At 41.7% G+C, this 21,912-nt stretch overlaps 1 long non-coding RNA gene across 1 annotated transcript in view; it reads left to right on the top strand.

The window, feature by feature from the left end:
• The first annotated feature begins 11,148 nt into the window (after positions 1–11,148).
• Positions 11,149–21,912, top strand: part of LOC114008026 (uncharacterized) — a 28,486-nt gene continuing 17,722 nt past the window's right edge. Inside the window, exon 1 of the long non-coding RNA XR_003549592.1 lies at positions 11,149–11,262. This is a non-coding gene — a long non-coding RNA (uncharacterized LOC114008026). The remainder of the gene's footprint in view (positions 11,263–21,912) is intronic.

The raw sequence follows: 21,912 nt of genomic DNA, 5'->3' as shown, positions 1-21,912 counted from the left end.
GCTGAAGGACAGGAGGCCAGGAATACCCTAATCTTCATGCATCCTGAGAAGGAATCCCCCTTCCCACTTCTCCTTTACCCTGTTGTGACCTGTGGCCTCTTAACCCCTGTCCCTAATTAAAGACTGGTTGCTGCTGATTTCCTGGCTCCATCCATACTCACGAACACTTGAACACTTCTCTCCTTCCCAGTGCAACTCTGGTGTCAGGTTGTGTGGAGCAGAATTCATTAGTTGACGTCTGTGAAAGCTGTCTGCAATGACAAGCACAGGCCTTATACCCAGGCGATGTGTGCTTCTTCCTGTCCCTCGTGAGGCTCAGGGCTTGTGGAGCCATGAGCCCTGCTCCATCAGCCAGGCTTGGGGGGGAAGGACCCAGCATGCTGAGAGCTGTCTTTGAGTTTTGCAGCTTGGTCTGTTCTGGTTATTGCTGCTGCGTTGTCTCCTCTCTCAATGATCCTTTCATTTTCATGACATGCTCTCTCCTTTGAGATCTGTGTCCAGCCTCCCCCGCGATCTCAGTGTTCAGGCACTTTGAAGGTCCATCCCTTATTCATATGGTGACATTCTATTTCTGCATGTTAGAGCCTTACACCTAAACAGAATGTATTAGAGATTAAGAAAACTGAATCGGGGGCCAGGAAGGTGACAACATTTCAGTGCCCTTAATGTCCATGTGTACTAGAGAAACCTAGCCAACTAGGATCAAGGTTTTTTGGCCTCAATTATTTGGAAAACAACCATGGATAGAGATTGTGTGCAATGAGGCTTTTGGAGTTTTTGTTGTTGTTGTTGTGATTGAGCTTCTACTTAGCATTGCTGTTTGTACTGGGTCTACCCCAGAGTCTTACGTGAGGTGCATTTTCCTTCTGCCCTCTTCTCCCCAAGGCTCCAGCCTCCCCTTACTTCATTCAGTTAGAAGCAGACACACTCCCGCAGCTTAAGAGTCCAGAACAATAGGGGAGCAGAGAGCTCTGCACAGCCCCATTTGACCCCTCACAGACCTACCTGTTCCAGGTAGAAGGGGTGATATTGGGGGTCACCAGCTGGGTGTGTAGAAATGGCAGGATGGAGTAGACTAAAGCATGTTGGAACTTTGCAGCAGGAAAACCTGCAATCAAATCCTCAGTCCACCACTCCTTAGGTGAGAGTCCAGTGCAGCATCTGGAGCCCAGATGTTTAGGAAATGTCAGATTCCAGTAGTGCTAGAAAGTCTTAGGGTTCTAGAAGAGCCAAAGGGCAATAGCAGTTAGCTTTCCTTCACTAGCAATTGGACAGGAAAGAGCAACTGTGGAGGGGAGAAGGGGATGGTGCTTAGGACTCACAGCCCGTGTTCTACACACATGTCTATGCCCCTTCCTCCAGAGTCTTGCCAACTCAAGGCTGCGGCCCTCGCTCCAACCCTCCTGGAGAGGAAGGACCTGTGTTGTCACACAGAGGAGGCTCTCCAGCTCAGCCCCTCAGCAAAGGCAAGGCTGACTGGGAGGCACCTGTGTGACTTCCATGACTGGGCTCCTAGCTCCTGCCTTTGGTGTGGATGGCAGGAAACTTTAGAACCCAGGAGGCTTATCCCTTTGCAGGGCTGAAACTGGAGAATCAGATTAAAAACACTTAATGCTGCCTTTAAAAGGCCATGATGACTTTCAAAGGAGGGCAGTTTTATTTGAAAGATGTATTTGAACCACAGTCTTTAAAGACCTGGAGAATAGAAGAGAGTCGAAAATAGACGGCCCGCAGCTCCAGGCTGCCTTTGCCCAGGAAGCTCTTAAACAAAGGTGCTCCCAAGTTTTTAAAGAAATGCGGAGGCTCATCCTCCACCCCGGGGGCTTTAGTCTTGCTCCCCACCCCTCTCCTCCTTGCTGGTTCTAATCCCTGCCCCGAACCCCATTTGACTGATAGCCTCAGTTAACCCTGACTCTCCACCAAACCTAAAACTGTCCGAGGAAGGGCTGGGCTTTGAAGGAAAAGGGTGATGGAAGAAAAATCCCATGGCTGGCCACTGGAGGGGTAGGAAGGAAGAAGAGATGTAGATCATTTCCTGAGGTTGGTAATAATGGAGACCCACAAAGGAGGAATAGCCCCTGAGCTGCACTCAGACTTGCCCATACTGAGTGCCTGGTGTGCCCAGCAGCGGGCAAGAGTGTGCCATGGTCACTAAAATTTCTTGACAGTCCTGCGACTGTGGCTGTCCTTTCCCACCTTACACAGGTTCGTCATTCTCTTCTGCTCACTCCCTGATAGAGAGGCTGATCCTTGAACCCCAGTGGTCAGGTGGCCTTGGCCACTCTCCTGGCAGTTATCGGCCAGTGACGAGCAAATGTTCTCTGCACAGGACTAGAGGGGAAATACCTGGAGCCAGTCAGAGTCTGTGGCCAGTGTCTGTGGAGACACTCAGCTCCGCGTTTGTCAGGATGGAGCAGCCCAGGACGACACACAGATGCGTGGGTGGCAGGATTTGACTCTGGCTGCACTTGGTCCTAAGGAAGAGCCCCTCCCCCTTTTATTCTGTCATTTCTTTTTTTGGGAAGTGCCCTTCTTCAGGGCAGAGAGACCTGAACTGCATCCCCTGCCTGCTTCTCGCTCCTGAGCTTCAGGTTCTGTTTCTACAAGGAGACGGCGCAATAGTCTCTGGGCACAGCCGTGAGACGGTGAGTAAGATGGTGCGCCCAGTGTCCAGCACAGCATCGCTTCTCGATAACTGTGGCTTTTGTTCTTCCTACCTGAGGGCAGTCCTGAAGGAGGGAGTCTCTGAATGTCGAACCCTTCGGCAAGAAGAATCTCTAGCACTTGGCAGCTACTGTCACGTTTGGGATCCACGAAAACCGTCCAGAGGAGGCCTGCCAGGTCCCAAGGCTGCAGTCATTTCAGAGCAGCGGTGTAGAGGGTAACAGTCTGTACAGCCAGGGCTTAGCCTGAGTCCCACGCGCTTTGTGAGCCTGTCCCAGGTCTGCAGCTTCCTACACGGCCCTGGGCACATCTCTGAGTCTCCGTGCCTCTTCTACAAAATGGGAATAACAACAATGGTTTTTTTTTTTAATTTCAAGAAAAGCAGTTTCAGCTTTAATAAATTAAAATCACACAATGTTGGGACCAGCAGTTGGTATAATGACTATGTAACTGGACTCCCATGTATTCAACAGTGGTTCGAGTCCCAGACCTGGTGGCTTAAAATCAAGCAGGGCATGTGTGCGTGTGTGCCCAAGATCCTAAGAGGAGAATGGAAGAGAAGGGATTGTGGCTTGGTCATAGCCCCTGGGGGGTGATTTCTTGCTTTCTGACTCTTGTCTCTCACTGTCTTTCTGGCTAGCACATGCACGCTATAGCCCCCCCCCCCCCCCAAAAAAAAAAAAGAAACGAGAGAGAGAAAGAGAGAGAAAATGAGGGAGGGAAGGAGGGGGAGAGTGAGATGGGAGAGACACAGAGACAGAGACAGTTATCTACGACAGGGCCCCCCTGCCATGATCTACACCAAGCCTTAGCCAGACCAGCCCAGTATGTACAGGGAGACCTTGAGATGTGAACCTTGCACCCACCCATGTGGGCCCAGCATCAGACTGTTGTGTTAATGTGGTGCCTCTGGCTTGTCTCCAAGACCCTCTAGTTGTTGTTGTTTTTAATAATTATTTAATTTTATTTATCATCATTTTTTAAAATTTACTACAGGGTATATACACTCAGCAGAGAGAGGGGGAAAGTGAGAAAACAAGCCACCAAGACTGGGACTTGAACTTCAGCTGGCCGTGTGAGAATCTAGTGCCTTAACCATCATACCACCTGTGGGCCGCAACCCTCTTACTTTTTTTTAATACTTTATTTTAATTTCTTATATACATTCGATCACTATACACTTAGCTTGTGAAGTGAATTCTCCCAGCGTGAATACACTTCACACCAGTCCAGCTGAGGGTGCCATCCACGTTATCCCCAGCAGATGACAGCCCGTTTCTGTGTCCCAAAAATGTCTCGCCTCTCTGTTTTTCCTTTAACATCCTTCCTCACACTCTCCCCCTTCTCCCACCCTCTTCTCACACTGTATCCAGTATTCATAACCATTTCCCATGCTTCTATATCCTCTATCAGTTTCCGCCACAGAGTAGAGTTGGTACATTTTTTTAAAAAAGAATTAGTTTATTTAAACTTATTTATGTATTTATTTATTTTCATTTGACCAGAGAGGGACAGAACGAGAGAGAGAGAGAGAGAGAAAGAGAGAGAGAGAGAGAGACCGAGACCAGGTCTGGGACTTGAATCCCAGTCAGCCATGTGGGAGTCCAGTGCCCTTAACCGCTACGCCGCCTGCTGGCTCTGTAACAGTTGGTGCTTTTTAAAAGGGATCACAGCTGCCATCCCTCTGCACAGTCAGGCCAGCTGTGGTCCTCCTTCACCCTGCTTCACCCTCTCAAGAGGCTCCAGTTTGTTGCTCCTGGCCTCAAAATAGTCATAAAGGCCGGCGGGCGGGTGGTGGTGAAGGTGCTGGATTTCCACAGGCCGAGCCCTGGACTTGGCTTGAAAATCGCGGTGGCCGTGTGTGCGTGCATGTGCCCAGAATCCTGAGAGGAGGATGGAGAAGAGCCCGCGGCTTGGCCATGCCCTCTGAGGGGTCATTTCTCACTTCCCCTCTCTGTCTTTCTACAGCCAGCACATGAACCCTGTGGCAGAAACCTAGGGAAAAAATGAGCTGAGAGTAATACAGGTGGCCATGGCAGAATGAATGGAAAGAGACCCCAGTGCCTTTGTAAGTGCCCCAAACTGGCAGGCATGGGTGGGCATGTACCCCAGGGGACCTTCTTGACAGCAGATGTGTACCGTGTGTGATGAACAAGCAGTGCTCCACACGCAGGAGACTTGGGCTGGGGCGGCTGGGCTGTGACCCTGGCTTTCAGACTGAGTAGTCATTCGGCTCCACGCGTGATTTTATTTTATGTTATTTTATGTACTTATATTTTTGAGAACGGTGGCAACAGTAGCCACAGGAGAGCTGAATGAACCGTTGGAAAATGGCCCAAATCTTCTTCCAGTCAGCTGGCGGAGAAAAGCGGTCTAATTTCTGAAATTGTCGATGTTAGAGTCACGACTTTGCAGCAGCCCCATCGTCCCGCCATTCACTGTGTGTGCTTTGCAGAGCTGGTTTCAGGTTTCTGTTTCATGGCCCGTTTAGGCAGCTTGGCGTTTATCTGTTGGGACAGAGTGCTGAAACTTCTGAATTCCAGGTTTCCACAAATTTAGGACAGAAATAATAATGTCAGGGACATTCTGGACATCAGTCAATTAGTGAATGAAAAAATATCCTGTAAACTATAAAGCACGGGTCAGAGGCAGGTGGGGGGCTAGTCTTTTGTGCGTGTATCAACCTATGTATCTTTAAAGAGGCACATGCAAAGCTGCTCCCCTCAGGGAAGTGTGCTTAAAAACTGCGGGGTAGCACTGGTTCTTCCCACGCTGTCCACGTACGATGCATTCCATTCTTTCAACTGCTGTTGCGTACACAGCGTCATCTCCTTTTTAGAATGTTCTCATCTCCATCAGCCCTCAGCACTGAGAGATGCTACGATTCCCACATGCTAGACAAAACTGGCCAGAGAACAATGGTTTCCGTTGCTTCTGCTGGAGAGGCACCAACAGCTACTGTGTGTGTGTGTGTGTGTGTGTGTGTGTGTGTGTGCATGAGTCTTTATGACAATTTTATTGACACATGATTCACATAACAGTCACGCTTTTAAAGAGTACAAATCAGGGGCCAGCAAATGGCATGATGGTTACATCGCGGGACTCCCATATAGCCGACCGCAGTTTGAGTCCCAGACCTGGATGCTTGAAACTCACACCAGGCACGTGTGCGTGCATGCCCAAAAATCCCAAGAGGAGAATGGAGGAGAAGGATTGCAGTATGGCCACCCCCTGAGGGGTGGTTTCTCGCTTTCTGATTCTGTCTCTCCAGTGAGCTCTAATGCCCTATAGCAAATATCTCTCTTTACAACAAGAAAGAATACAAATCAGTTGTTTGTGCTTTTTATTATTATTTTAAAGAACACTCTATTCAAAATCTATTGTATAATCATCACTATCTAATTCTGGAACATTTCAATACACTTCAAAGAAATTTCCAAACTAATTAAATCATAGTGTACTTTTCCTTCCTTCATTCTTTGAAAATCACTAATCCATTTTCTATCTTGATGAATTTGCCTACTACAGACTTTTCTTGTGTGTGGAGTTATATAACATGTGGACTTTGTGTCTAATTTCTTCTACTTAGGGTAGTGTATTCAAGGTTCACCCATATTATAGCGTAAATCAATTCTTCATCCGTTTTTATGGTCAAATAATAAGTCGTTGTTTGAATATACCACGTTTTGTCTATTCTTCACTTGATGGACAATGAGTTTCTACATTTTATCTTAGGGATAATGCTGTGAACATTTTGTACTAATTTTCAACTGGTCATCTGTTTTTAATCCTTTTGGGTACATACCCAGAAGGGAAATCGCTAGGTCACATGGCAACACTGTTTATGTTTTTGAAGAATTGCCAAATTGTTTTAGAAAATAACTTCACCATTTTGCATTACCATCAAAATTGTATGAGATCTCTGATTTCTTCACATCTTTATTATTTGACTTTTTGATTTTAACCATCCTGGTGGGTGTGTTTTGGTTTGTATTTTCTTAGTGACTAATGATGCTAACAATATCTTAATATGCTTATTAGCCATTTATGTATCTTTGGAGAAATGTCTTTTCAAATCCTTTGCCCATTTAAAATTGGGTTGTCGTTTTCATTGTTAAAATATAACAGTTCTCAGGCTGATGCTGTAGCAGTGAGTAGGTACTGCTCAGAGGAAACCAGGTCCCACATGGGTGATCGGGATTTGAGTCCGGGGCTCATGGGTTTGAGAAACAGATTGGGTGTATGTCTACATGCCCAGGATCCTGGCAGGATCAAGAATTGGAAGGAAAAAGATTGTGATGTGACCAGGCTCTTTTGGGGGTGTGTTCGTGTTCTCTGTCCTACAAGTACACATTCTGAGGCATAAAAAAAGAATAAGATATAGCAGTTCTTTATATATTCTGTGTATAAAGCTTTTATCAAATATCTGATTTGCAAATATCTCTCACTTTGTGGATTTTTTAAATTATTTTTTGATGGAACCATTTTAAGCTCCCACATTCTTGAAGTTTGGCTAAGTCAAGTTTATTTTTTCTTTTGTTGCTTGTGCTTTTGGTGTTATATCTAAACAACCATTATCAAGTCCAAGTTCTTTGTTTTCTTTCAACAATTTTATACATTTAGCTTTTACATTTAGTTCTTTGATTCACTTTGGAATGTTTCGTATATGGTGTGAGGTAAGGGTCCAAGTAATTATATGTGGATATTCCGTTGTCCTGGTACCATTTGTTGAAAAAAAAAAATTCATTCTGCAATAAATTATCTTGGTTCTCATGTCAAAAGTCAGTTGACCATAATATATGGCTTTATTTTTGGACTCTCAATTTTATTACATTTGTCTGTATGTTTACTTGAATATCAGTATCATTTTTTTTTTTTTTTTTTTTACTGTAGACATACAGTAAGCTTTACAGACAAGAAGTGTAAATCCATCTCTCAACATTTTTGTCTTTTAGTTTTTGGTTTTTAGATTTTTGCCATAGGGTGTGCATGCTCACTAGAAAAAGACAAAGAGGCAAAGTGAGAAATTGCCACCCCATGCCCTAGAAGGGATGGTCATGCCTCAGTCTCATCTCCTCTATTCTCCTTTGGATTTGGGGATCACATGAACTTGAGCCTGGTGTGATTTTCAAGCTGCTGAGTCTGGGGCTTGAATCATGGTCAGCCATGTGGGAATCCAGCACCTTAACCACCTTGCCACCTACTGGCTCCCCATTGTTCTTTTTTTTTTTTTAATCTTTTTAATTTTTTTATTAATTTTTTTCATTTAATTTTCTTCCATACATTCAATCACATTATTATTTGTCTTACAAAATGGATATTTCAACAGGTGAACATTTTTAAAGGTCATTTTGTCTTTTCTGGGTCTCTCATCTACAATGAATTTTAGAAATGACTTTGTTAATTTCTTTTAGAAAGGCAGCTTGGATTTTGATAGGTATTTTATTGAATCTATAAATCAATTTGGAGAGTATTATCATCTTATCAGGAGTAAGTATTCCTTTCCATGAACATAGAATATGTTCCCATTTATTTAGGCTTCATTAAATATTTTTTCAAAAATATTTTGTAGTTCTCAATGTACAAGTAGTACCTTATTTTGATAAGTTGATTTCTAAGCATTATAGTCTTGCTGATTTTTTTTAAACCAGATTATTTTCTTAATTTTACTTTTGGTTGTATATTGTTGATGTATAGGAATACTTTTTTTGTAGATGGATTTTATATCTCACAACTTTGTTGAACTTGTATATTTATTGTAATACTTTTTAGTGGATTTTTGGTATAGAATTTAAAAATGTTAAAAATCCCATTTCTGTGAATAAAAATACTTTTACATTTTTATTGTAATCTGGATGCCTTTTATTTCTTTCTCTTTTCTAATCAGGCTAGAACTCCTAATGCAATTTTAAAAAGAAGAATAGAGACAAGACATCCTTGTCTTGTTACTGATCTTAAGGGGAAAACAGTCTCTTATCATTTGGTATGGTGTTAGCTGTCAGTTTTTCATACATAAGCTAATCAGGTGGAAGAAGTTACCTTCTGTTTCTAGTGGGTCAAGCATTTCGCCATTAAAAGTTACTAAATTTTGTCAACTACCTTTTCTTTGTCCATTTTTTTCCCCTCTTCATTCTATTATGAAAGTGGATTATAATGACTGGCTTTTATATATTTAGCTAACCTTGTATTCTGGGATAAATTGCATTTGGTAACGGTGTATTCTCATTTATACATGTTACTGGATTCAGTATGATGGCATTTTGTTGAAGATTTTTGCATCTTCATAAAGGATATTGATTTGTAGTTCATTTTAAGATGTTTTTGTTTTTAGTATCAGGGTAATAATAGCCTTACAGAATGATTTGAGAAGTGTTTGCTCCACTTCTATTTTTTGAAGGGTTTATGATGGATTAATGTCAATTTTGCTTTAAACATTTCATAGAATTGAACAGTAAATAACTTTTTTGGGGACGTGTGTTTCTTTTGTTTTTATTTGTTTGTTTTTGCTAATTCAATCTCTTGTTATAGGTCTATTCAGATTTTCTGTTTCTTTTGGAATTACTATTGGTAGTTTGTGTGCTTCTAGAAATTTTTCTATTTCATCTAGGGTTACTTAAATTTGTTGACATATAAGTATTCATTAAGGTCTCCTTATAATACATTTTATTTTTATAGGGTTGGCAATAATTTCTTCTCTTTCATTCCTGATTTTAACAATTTGTGTCTCTCTCTCTTTCTTCCTTCCTTCCTTTCTTTCTTTCCTTGGTCGGTCTCAGTAAAAGTTTGTCAATTTTGTTAAACTTTTCAAAGAATTAAATTTTGGTTTTATTGATTTCTTTACTTGTTTTTCTATTACCCATTGAATGTACATGTTCTTTTCTTGGTTTTGTTTCATTTACTCCTCTTTTTCTGGTTTCTTAAAGTAGATTTGGTTATTGATTTGAGATCGCTCTTTTTAAATATATGCACTTATAGCTGCACTTTCCCCTTTAAGGGTAGCTCTCCCATAAGTTTTGATTTTTGCATTTATTTAAAAAAATTGTCTAATTTCCCTGGTGATTTCTTCTTTGGCTTCTTGGTTATTTAGGATTGTGTTGTTTAATTGCAATATATTTGTGAGTACCTCAAATTTCCTTGTGATATTAATTTCTGGTTTTATCTTATTTGGTTCAAGAACATACTTTACATGCTTTTGGTCCCTTTAATTTACTGAGTCTTGTTTTATGCTTCTGACATGTGGTCTAGTCTCACTAATTTTCCATATATATTCGGCTATTTTTGGGTGGAATATTTCCATAGATGGTTATTGGTTTTGTTGGCTTATAGCATTGTTCTTCTCTTTTTGCACTGAGCTTTTGCCTAGGCATTCTACACATCACCAGATAATTTATCTCTTTTTTATAATCTTTTAGATCAGTTGTTATTAGACAGTTTTATTTATGCATAATTGTTACAATTCCCTGGATTCTTCTCTTTTATGCAGCAAATGAAGCACCAAAGGAGGCAAGTGTTCTTGGTCCATCAGGCAGATCGAGGTTATTCAAGGATCTACCTTTTATTGTTTGTCTGTTTCTCTCTTTAGTTCTGTCAATTTTTGCTTCACACATTTTGAAACTTCGTTGTAGGTTCACTACCATATTGTTTTATGTTACACTTCAAAGCATCCCTTTTGGGCCGGATAAATTTCTGTCTGTCGTGCTATGGTTGTTTCCTAAACCCACTTTCTCCAGACTTAGTGAGGACGGGTTGTATCTGAGCATGCCTCCATAGCTCTATGACTTACATGTTTTAGACCTTGCTTGTAATACAGTGTTTCCATGAAGTGGGACTTACAGAGGATGCTAGACAAGAGGTCATAGAATTTGGGAAATCAAAAAGCCTTTAGATAGTATTCATTCCATTCCATGTTTTTTGTTTAGGTGAAGGAAGCAGGGCCCAGAGAAGTAAACGAGATCTATCCCAGGTCACACAGCAACTTAATGGCAGGAACAGAGCCAGAACTCAAGATATTTGACTCTTTGTTCACGACTCTCTTTATTGAACCACCCTACCTCTGAATATTAAGTGTGTGTTTCAGAGATTTCTTTGTGCTTGTCTACAGACTTGTGTTGGCTGGATAGTCATCAGGGAATCTTGTTTAAAAATGCATATATCTATGCATATGCATATGTCTGCACATGAATTCTCGATTTCTCTCTCAGGGGTTCTCATTTAGTATGTCTGGGATGGGACCATCAGCCTGGATTTCTGGAGCTCTTCCTCAGGTGGTGTTGGCACACAGCCAGGTCTGGGCTCCCTAGGCACCTCTAGATTCATAACCTTTCATTTAATCCTGCAGTGTGAGGGCATACCCACTTTCAGTCAAATTTCCTCCCAGATAATTTAGCTCTTCTTTATAATCTTTTAGATCAGTTGTTATTAGACAGTTTTATTTATGCATAATTATTATAATTCCCTGGATTCTTCTCTTTTATGCAGCAAATGAAGCACCAAAGGAGGCAAGTGTTCCGGGTCCATCAGGCAGATCCAGAGGATGTGACTGACTGGCGATGGTGGGAGTGGAGCAGAGAGGCTTTCCAGGCTCCTCCGTGCCTCACGGTAAGTGTTATTTCCTTCCCATGCTCAAAAAAGACTCAGGTTATGGAATTATAGAAAGATGGGGAGACTATCTCCTGCTTTTGTAAACAAGCTTGAAAGACTGGGGCTTTTAAACTTGTGGACACCTAAAGACCTAATGATGGCCTTGAGAGTGTTATCAAACTCCCTAAAATGTTCTTCCAAATTGTCTGTACGTACTTGCATTGTTACAAGGAGGTTTCTCTGCTCCTCCACTCCTCCAAGGTCCCACTCAGCAATGAAAAGTTCTTGCTAGAACTGGGTGTTGGCTGCAGAGCATCTCAGATACCGCGTTATTCTGCCAAAGTCTGTCATGGTGCTTCGGGTTTAGTCCCTCAGGACTGTGATGAGACTCCACCAAGGATGGAAAAGCGAGGGAGGTGATACCCTGTTATGCTTTCCCTCAGAAGATAATTTCCTTCGGTGTTAAAGAGAAACAAAGACGATGAGTTAAGCATGATAGAAAGAGAAAGAAATGTCACATCCCAAACTGTATATCGTGCTTATAAATGGTAACTTTGGTGGCTCTGATGTGGAGAGCAAATGTGAATGGCAAATTAGTGTGGGATGCTTAAAATAATCCAGGAAGTAAGGTGCTAGCCAGAAAGATAACCTGGGGGGGGGTAACTTCCTGTAAAGAGGCAGACAGTGGACACATCAGACTTTGTAGGTCACACAGTGTCATAGCTACTTGATTTTGCTCTTAGCAGCCATGGACAATTTGGAAATGGATTGATATGGTCATGTTCTAAATAATACAACTTTATAGATGCCAGTACTTATATTTCACATACTTTTCTAATGCTTTGCAATTAAAAATATTCTATCTATTTAAAGATTTTTTTTCTTTCATGAATGAGAGGGATAGAGAAGATACAGAGAGAGAGATAGACAGACAGCCCTGTCAACAAGGGCCTCATGCCAGAATCCAACCTTGGCCTTAGCCAGCCTTGGATCATAGGTATACACCTGCCCTCTATACTCAGGGAGGTCTCTGGATGAAAACCTGGAACCTTCCCATGTCACCGGCCTTGCAGAGTGCCGTGTTTTACCACTGCACTGCCTTGCAGCACCTCTCTTCAACGGTCTAAAAATGTAAAATCCATTTCCAACTTGGGGTCCACACAGAAGCAAGCTGCAAGCTAATGTGTCCTGTGGTTGGCTGACCCCTGGACTAAAGCAATCTAGAAGCTTTGGATTTTAGAACCCAAATTGGATGAATATCATTTCCAGCTTTCTACTTGGGCCTGGGCTAAAGAACTCAGAAGTTAGGTAGCAATTGTAATAATTGAATTTTAATGTCAGAAGGTACTTAAAATTTGATTAAATCTGATTCCTTAATTATGCTGAGCCATTGTATGGTATTTTTCAGCTCCAAAAGGACCTACATAGAATTAACTAATTTAGACTTGTTAAAATTATTTTAAAAATTATTTTATTCATGTAAGTAGAATGTGAAAATATGCTTATTGTTAAAAAGCAAATTGACCACAGAAAAAGTAAAAGTCTCCATTGGTCCTCTTCTCAAATCTATTCTCATTAAAGGATGGGAGTTTGGTGTAGCTTCTTCCAAGCTTTCCTATGTGTTTATATAACATTTGTACATATATTGTGTTTTTGTGGCATTTTCATTTTGTTTGCTTACTCATCTTCTATACATATTCTACACTTTGTTATTGTTACTTTATAAAAAGATACATGTATGTCAGTGCCTATAAAATGCCAGCAGATGGCATAATGGTTACTCTGCTCAACTCCCACATAGTCAACTGTGGTTCGAGTCCTGCACCCAGTGGCTTAAAACTCATGGTAGGCACATGTGCATTTGTGCCCAAAATTCTGAGAGGAGAATGGAGGAAAAGGGATTGCAGTGTGGCCACCCCCGCGGGGGGGTGGGGGTGGGGGTGATTTCTTGCTTTCTGTCTCTCTGTCTCTGTCTCTCCAGTGAGCACATGTGCCCTATAGCAAAAATCTCTCAAAATTTTTTTTGTTTCACTTTAACTCATGCAGAACAGCCCATACTTTGTACATAAGAACTTGTTTTATTTATCCTTATTGATGATCATTTTGGTCATTTCTAATTTTTCCCTTTTACAAACAATGCTGCTATAAACATTAGCCACTGTGTAGGGGATACTAGGGTAGAGATTTATGCACATATTAGATTTGAATCAATACCATCTGACTGCCTTCCAGAAGGAACAGTTTGCAATCCCACAAATAGTGTACGAGAATCCCTATTAACCTATACCTTTGAATTTATTATTGCCATTCAGATGATCTCAAAATTGCATCGCCTTGATTTAATCTGCATCTTTTTTACATGTGTATTAGATGTTTATATTTCCTCTTCTGCATATTTTTATAGCATTTGTTCTGTTCTGTTAAGTTAGTTGTCTTATTTCAATGACTATGAAGAAGTAGCAATCCTTTTCTCAGTGTATGTTGTGAATTATAATCTATGTTACAATATTTTCTCACTGTGCAGCTGACTTGGTTAATGTTGCCTTTGTTACACTGGCATTATTTTTGTAGCTATATTGATCATCTTAGCTATTTTTTTTTCTTTTTGGTATCTGTGTAAGAAACTAGTCCTTTGACCATGCAAAATTAAAGATTTCTGATCAGTGAATGAAACTATAGACACGTTTGACAGATGGGTCACAGATTGATAGAAAATAATTGCAAAATAAAAGCTATATCGACAAGAGATTAACATATAATACACACAAGGAAGTTTTACAATGCAATCAGAAAAATGTATTGAGAAAACCAAGAGAAAATGAGCAGAGGATATGAATAGCAGTTCACAGAAGCAGGAGCCAAAAAAACTAGCAATCTGAATAAAGAGGTATTCAGGCTTACCAGTAGATCGGGAAAAGGACATGAAAGCAACAGTGAGCTACCGAGTTATACCTGTCAGATTGGCAAAAATGTCCAAGTTACATAATACTAAATGTTGGTGAGGATGTAGCCACATGGGGAAGCTTAGACATTGCCCATAGGGCTAGAGACCACTGCAGACATTCTAGTCAGCATATAGGACTTAGAGGTCCCAAGCCCTGCTGTGTAATCTAGAGAACCTCATGTGTAAATTTATAAAAGCACCCAGCAGATGGCGTTGTGGTTAAGGTGCTGGATTCCCATGTGGCCGATTGGGGTTTGAGTCCTGAACCTAGCAGCTTGGAAGTCATGCCAGGTGTGTGTGTGTGTATATGCCCAGAGTCCTGAGTGGAGGATAGAGAAGTGACTGCAGGATGGCTATGACCCTGGGGGGTGATTTCTCACTTTCTCTCTCTCTCTGTCTATCTATGTCTCTCTCCTGTGAGCACATAGGCCCTATGACAAAAAAAAAAAAAAAAGCACACACTCTAGGAATTCATTGTATCCTTCTTCATTGGTGGTGGAGTTAAAGGTCACCTAAGTATCCATCTGTAGATGAATAAGTAGGCCAATTGTGATGGGTGTTTCTGAGGTAACAACATGGAATTGAAAGCAGAATATAAGAAGCTAGAAAATCTGGTGCTCAATACTATTTGTTGCATGGCTGTGGTAGCTGTGGTTCACTGTAGTTGTCAGTCCAATACAGGGATTAGAAATGTTCCAAAGTGGACCCAGTAGGTAGCATGGTGGTTAGGGTGTTGGACTTCTAAATGGCCAACCATGGTTCAAGCCCTGGATCCAGCGGCTTGAAAATCATTCTGGGCATGTGTGCATGCTTAACATCCTGGAAGGAGAATGGAGAAGGGATAGGATGTGGTCATTCCCCCTGGATGTCGATTTCTCACTCTCCCTTTCTCTGGCTCTCCCCAGTGAGCTTATGCACCCCATGGAATAACAAAAAGAAAAGAAATGTTCCCAAGTATTTTTTATCTACTTCTTAGGATGCAGCCTAGCGAAACATGTATGCACAATTCACAATATTCATCACATCACAAGTACAGGAGAACTTCAAAATCTCATGAAAAAAATGAAACTAAAGTACAAGTTGATTTTGTGCAAAATCTTATAGTTTGAAATTAAGGCACATCATTTTTATAATACATATTTCCCATAAATTGTTTTGAAGACGCCTTGTACAAATAGTGAAACCGTGAAAAAATTTGAATAAGAGGTGAGGGACTATGTGTGACAGCTATTAACTGAAATATTATGTTCTTATGTAAAATGTTCTTGGAAACTATTTGTGACTAGAGGCATCCTCATGATAAGGTCCTATGTGAATAAAATATGTGTAATAAAAATATTACATTCCTGGAAATCTCCAGGGAGATTTAATTTAATTAGGGAGCCAGCGGTGGTGTGTTGGTTGAGGCAGCTGGATCTCACATGGCTAACTACACAGTTTGAGTCCTGGACCTGGTGACTTGAGGAACATGTTGTGTACCTGTGCATGTGTGCCCCAAATCCCCAAAGAAGGGAGAGATGGAGAAGAATGGATTGTGGCATGACCATTTCCCATGGAGGGTGCTTCCTCCCTCCCTCCCTTCCTCTCTCTCTCTCTCTGTGTGTGTGTGTGTGTCGCTGGCTAGTACATATCCACTCTGGCCAAAAAAAGAAAAAAAATACTCTTAAGAGGCATGAGAGGAAGGACCAACAACTGGAAAGCTCTTCTCGGGCAGATTTTGGAAACAAGCCAATCCTACTTGCTCAGGCCTCTCTAGGGGACATTTGCTTAAACACACAGCCAGTCAGGGTTCTCGGGGGTGTGGCACCAGCACCTTGCATTTCTGCCATGCTGCTCTTCTGGCATATTCTGGGTCTGCGTATGGTCCGTGCTTGCACCGGTCACGGAGATAGCTGTGTCATCAGCCTCCGTCTCGCTGGAATCCCCTGCTGACTTGCCCTGCCTTCCCAACAGCCGGCAGCTGTCAGTGCCAACTCTGTCTCAAGAACCTGCCACCCTTTGTTTTAATGAGCCTCTAGACAAGGCAAATGAGGCCGCTCTATGGGTCCCTCCTCTTCACCTGGAAATGAATTAGTGGACCATTAGCTTAATGAGGGGCTCTTCCCACTTCACCCACAGAGGAACTGGTGCTTTTGGGAACATGGACAAGAAGTTTTCGGGCCCACGTTACAGCCACGGACAACCCAAACTATGGCCCAGGCTCTCTCAATCCATTTTCTAACATTCTGGGTGATGCCTGTCAGCTGCTTTATTCCTTCCTTTTGCAAGAAACTTGTCATTTGTTCTGATTTTGAACAGCCCTTGCTTGCCTGGGGGAAGAAAACAGGTGCTGGTGACGGGGGTGGTGGTACAAGTAGCAAATGCTTCTCACAGCTGATGTGACCATCTGAAAGAAATCCCCTTTCAGTTTGGCTCTTGTTTCTGCTACTGCTTCTTTCCTTCTAAGGGCTGAGTGCAGAGGCTCTCAAGCCTTTTCAGAGTCCTTCTTCATAGTAACTGTACATTCTTCCTGTGTGTCTGGTGCTTTGCTAGGTACTTTTTACGAATTATGACATTAAGTAGTATTCAGTATACTCAAGAATCCAAACTGTTGGAAGCTATTACTGTTCTCATTTTAGAGATGAGAAAACTGAGACTTAGAAAGGACATAAAATCTCAGCCAGGGTTTCACAGCTCATATGTAGTTGAGCATAACAATAGAGTTGACATTTGGTAAGCATGTTCTAACTGCTAAACACATTACCTGTATTAGCTTATCTATCTTTACAACTACTCTATGAATTACCTATTATCATCGCTGTGTATCAGATCTTAACTAATTTGCCCAGGGGTACTTAGGATGTGGCCGAAGTGAGGTTTCTGCCCCAGTCAGACTAACTCCAGAACTATTCTCCATTACTCCATTTACTTGTTTAGTGACAATTACTTAGGAGGTACTGTGCTGGGTTCTTGGAATCCAAGATGGAATAAGGCCATGCCAGTAAAGAACGCACAGTCTAGGGGAAGGAGACACAAATCTAAGAGAGCAAGTGCGCAAGGTGGATCCTGAAATCATGAAAGAATCATCAAGGCAGAGGCTATTTTATTTAACTATTAAAAAGCACTTTAGTCTGGTGTATTGCTAATAAAACAAATACCCAAATCTGGGTAATTTATAGAGAATAGAGGTTTATTTGGCTCCTGGTTTTGGAGTTCCAAGGTCAAGGAGTTGCATCCAGTTGGGGTCTTATTGTTGTGTTTGTCTCCCTGCAGGGTCTCAAGGCAGTGCAGAGCAACCCATGACAGGACCTTGAGCAGAGTTCAAGCCCACACGTGGGTGTCTATGTCTCTCCCTATGCCTATGTTCTCTCTCCTGTAAACTCACCAGGCTTCAATCATGGGGGCCTTATCCTGATGGTCTTAGTCCTAATTACCTCTCTAGGCCCCCAGCTTTCAATACCATAATCAGATTAAGTTTCCACCCTTTCAGTACCATTACAATGGCTCAACAGATTTCAATGAATACATTTTCGGGGTACACATTCAAACCATAGCAGAAAGTAAATGAGATTTAATCGGATATATGATTGTGTGGGATGAGGTCCTGGGATGGCGGGTGCTGTTTGCAGAAGGATCTCACAGCACTGATGTAGTGGAGGCACGGCAACCCAAGTCCCCGTGGAGTGGACAGGGCTAGGCAGGAAAAGCTTGAGGCTGCGTTTGACTGAAGAGAATGGGGATTTCTGGTTGTCAAGGTTGATCAAGTTGGTAGCATCCTGATCACAGAAGATGTGAAATGCTATGAGAAAGAGTTTCAAGCTTCTCTTAAAAATACCCAATCTTAATGAATTTCAGATCTGGAGAGGGAAAACTGAGGGACGAAAAACCTGAGGACTAGTTAGGAGGTTTCTACCACAACTGAACAGACAAAGACCTGACAGACTCAGCCCTTGTAATTCTCCCCACTCTGGATTTGGTCCAGGAGGCTAAGCCTCTTTTGGGTCATATGGATGGAGCTGCTGACTGGCCAGAACTCTCTCTGACACATCTGGGTCTAGGAGCCAGGACTGGGTGCCTTACAATGCAGAGCTTGCTCTTCTAGGCTGTGGCTTGGGTGGCAATGGAGATGCCAAACTGCATTAGCCCCCTCTGGGTCTTTGTTTATTGACAAGGTTTAAATTTGCAATTTCATGGTTTGGTTACAATGAGGTTAGTTTATAAAATTCATGAGCTGCTAGGGGAGACTCAGAAATCCCTGCAGACTGGCAGCAGCAGGAAGCACAGCTGCTCTGAGTTCTCCTCGGTGTGTTTAGGGCCCTGATTGGAGGCTAATTTCTCCTGGGACAGATGTACGGGGGAACCCTGAACCAATGAGAGGTTTACCTCTAGATTCCTTCATCATACAGGGAAGGGGGTTCTTGGGAATGGTAGAGCAATTAAAGCAGCAGATTGGTGGTGGAGATGTTGGGTGGGAGCTGCAGAAAGGAAATAATTCACTTCTAGTGGATTTGAAAGACTTACCTAGAAGGAATGTTTTGTGACTTGCTCCTTTGGGGTAAGAAAAGTTAGAAATACATGAGGTGGTTTCTAAAAAGATTTTGATTCTAACCATGTCTCTAGAAAGCTAGGAAACCCCAGTCAGGTCATTTTTGTTACTCTCAGTCATTTCTTGGACCGATACTTGAGAACAATGGACTGGAGGATCTCCCCAAAATATTCCTAAGTTGGGAGTATTAGGAATGGGATAGTCCAGAGCTGAATTACATGAAGGATGAAGGCAGGACAGTGGGCATTCTTGGCAAAGGAACACGTGTTCAATCTTGGAGCTGAGACTGAGAGCTAGTTGGCTTAGCTATTGGTGTGAGAACTGCCATTTAAAAATAGATGTTTATTTTTAATAAGACATATATGTGCATGGAACAAAATTTAAAAGTAACAGAAGGATACCTGGAATGCAAAGTAAACCTCCATCCTTCCTGTCTGCTAGCATCTTGTTTCTCCCCAGGGGGTGGGGGTAGGAGTTATTATCTGTTCCCTGTGTTCCTTTCCAAACCTAGGTCATACATTTACTGGGGGTATCTGTGTACACATGTACTTTTTAAATACAACACAAGATACCATATGTATTATTTCTAACCTTCTCTTTCAGTAGTGCCATTTTGAAATACCATCTACCACAGAGCCAATTCTTTGATTCAGTTTGTTTTCAGACTATTTGCAAAGTTCCCTTGTACCTCAGAATACTTATGAGCTCTGAGCTTGAAATGGCATTAGCAAATTCTGACCCTTCAGCTTCAATTTTTCTGGACTGATGTTTTCCCTCCTAGCAACCAAAATTGATTGTTTGATTTTATAGCAGAGAATTTTTCACTTGATGAACTGAAGAAGACCACAAAGAAGAAAGCAGGGATAGGTGGACTGTACAAATAGTTACCAATTAATTTGACAGGCATCTAGTTCAGGGTGGGAGAGAGAAAGGGTGTGATCCTGGAAATATTAAATCAGCATACTCGCTGGAGAGAGCCACATGACAAGAGCAGTTCATGAATACCATGAGATTGGAAAGGAACAATTGTTTATTAATTTCATTCAATGTATTGGGGTAAGTGCCTGCAAAATTCACAGGCAATTGTCCTGTTTCCAGATTGCCGCCTCCAGCTTAAGAATCACAAATCCCTGGGAAGGAACAGCTTGATAGAGCAATGACTGCCAGTCTTTAATCTTAGAGCTCCTGCGGGGTTTGCTGAGGGAATAAGAAGGCCAATTTAGCCTCATCCATATGTGCCCCACACTCAGGAATAATGTATTTTGACATGTGTATTTCCTCCAGGCTCTCCTTTCTCAGCAAAACACTCTTATAGAAGTAATTACAAGGATTACCTAGGCTATAGAATATTAATTAATGTTCCTTATAAGTGGAAATATTGCAATATTCCCTTCCCTTGCCTTCTCTCTCAATAGTTGTTTTAGTTCTATAATTCGATAGTTGTTCCCTATCTGTAGTGAGTCTGTTTCTCCTCAGCACACTGATAGCTCTGCTTCCTCATATGGGATGGCCTCCCCAATTATTAGCATGTTGTGCGAGCTTATCAGTTTTCGAATCCATCTTCTTGTAAGTCATGTTGCAAATTCCCATCTATATCCTAGGTGTTTTCAATGCCTTATATCAATTCTCATTAGCTCCCTGAGCTGCCAGCTACATCTGTTCAGTAACTCCATAGGAACCGGGCTGCTCTGTATGGGCATGAACATATATGGGAAGTATGCGTAGACCCCTGCTCACTCCAAGGGCTATGGAAAGCCACCCGGCTAAACACATAATATGAAAGGTCTTTACAAGTCATTGAATCATTTTTCCATATTAGATTTCCAAATGTCAAAAGAAACAGCAGCTCATTAAAACTGCAGCTGTAAAATCCACCGACACTACATGGAGAAAAGTGATTACAGAGCAAGCTTGATTAATTAGGTGTGAAAATTTAGGACCAGTGTGGTAATAAATGATGAAACTCACTCAGCAGCGTGTTTCCCTTCCACTGTGTTTTGCTGAATGGCCAATTTTCCACTTGTCTGTTGTACAGAGATCACATTTCAGAGCTGGTAAAGTTTATGTCTAAATTACAGAGCCAACAGAAGACCGAGCAAGAGCTGCAGGGAATTCTGACTTTAAGAGTCTGTTATCCTCCTTTTCTTGGTGGCCCTTGCTATATTACTAAGTCATTCTGGGTCTCATTTACTCCAACTATAGAAGGTGAGTTTCTGTTTCTAGCTGTGTAGTTTGCCTTTGAATGGAAGCAATTTCATTAAAAAATGAACATAACTTCACATAACCCTGTATGTGGCTTTGAGATCTTTGGTATGAGATCCTATGATATGTAAATATTATACTCATTGTCCAACATAGTCTGGAAATCTGATGTTCTGATTTATAAAATTAATCTTTTTCATAAGAGTAAAATAACATTTATAGAAGTACCTAACTTAGGGTTTGGGATACAGAAGATATTCAATAAACATTTGATGAATCACTACCATCTGATTTGAGAGAGATTACCAATGCCAAGGAATGACAATAGATAACAATGTACTTATCAGGATAGAACTCCCATGGTGAGCACAATACAATCCTTCTTAGATGATTCAGAAGCTATAATTGTGCCATGCTTTAAGGGTCATAAATATTAATCAATAACTGTGATTATATTGCCGATCATATTCTATTTCTCCCAAGCCTCAAACCTGCAGTTACATCCAATCAATTACAAAATAAAGCCTGGTTTTCATGACCTCCTATTCCAGAGCATCCATTATTTGGCCTCAGTGTTACTTCTCGTTATCTTTGAGTACCTGAACCAACCAAATTATATTGCTTCTTGTATGTGTCCCAAATTCCCCACTTCCAAGCCTTTGTCACTCATTAAATAGTTTACTGAGCATTTACTCTATCTAGGCACCAGTCTAGTTCCTAGGGAACAGAAACTTGAATATATATAGACCTTGACCTTTAGTAACTCTGTCCAGTGAGCACAGACATGCGTAGTCCAGCGTAATAAATACAATAGTAAATGTTCCACCTGCCTGTCTAGCATCAGGAGTTCATGGCTCTCTTGACTTCAGTGGTTTTTTTTTTTTTTTTGAGAGGTTTTTTTGCTATAGGGTGTGTGCACTCGCCAGACAGACAGAGAGAGACATAGAGACAGAAAGCGAGAAATCACCCCCCCAGAGGGGGGGTGGTCACGCCGCCA

The sequence above is a fragment of the Tupaia chinensis genome, unplaced genomic scaffold, assembly GCF_000334495.1.
Source record: "Tupaia chinensis unplaced genomic scaffold, TupChi_1.0 Scaffold000274_1, whole genome shotgun sequence".
Classification (NCBI taxonomy): domain Eukaryota; kingdom Metazoa; phylum Chordata; class Mammalia; order Scandentia; family Tupaiidae; genus Tupaia; species Tupaia belangeri.
This window is presented reverse-complemented; position numbering and strand designations above follow the sequence as displayed.